This window comes from Piliocolobus tephrosceles, chromosome 11 (assembly GCF_002776525.5).
Source record: "Piliocolobus tephrosceles isolate RC106 chromosome 11, ASM277652v3, whole genome shotgun sequence".
Classification (NCBI taxonomy): Eukaryota; Metazoa; Chordata; class Mammalia; order Primates; family Cercopithecidae; genus Piliocolobus; species Piliocolobus tephrosceles.
Window position 1 is genome coordinate 37,505,474 of NC_045444.1, and position 541 is coordinate 37,506,014.

The following is a 541-nucleotide window of genomic DNA, read 5'->3' on the forward strand; positions in this document are numbered from 1 at the left end:
GCGCAGGCGCGCGGCCAGAGGGGCGGAGCCTGGGAAAGGGCGCCCGCCTGGTTCTCGCTTATTTGCATAACCAAGACTGCAGAAGGCGTGGGACCTTTCTCTGGGACGGAGGCTGTGAAGGCCGCAAGTTGGGGCAGATGGCTTCCGACTGCTTGCTGTTGCGTCCCCGAGTATTTATATTTCTTTCGAATCTCCTCCATTGCGCCATAATGTTAACATATAATTGAGTACCCCATGTCCATCCCCAACCCTTGACACACACTACACTAAAAGTTCCACGTCTTGACCTCTAAGACATGGTTTCCCCCCGGGTCTTTTAGGGAAAAGCCTGCCACTCTGACACTCAGCTGAAGTCAGTGTCCTTACCTAGACAGTCGCCTTAAAGCCGTTTTTGAACTTCAGGGCTCTTTTCTTTCCAATCTCTCTTCACTCTCAGGTCAGTATTGCCCAAAACAACGATTTTGATCAAGTCACTCCCCTGTTTAAAAACCTTTAGTGGCCACTAAAGCTCCGTCCCTTTCTGTTCTCCTTAACCTTAGTA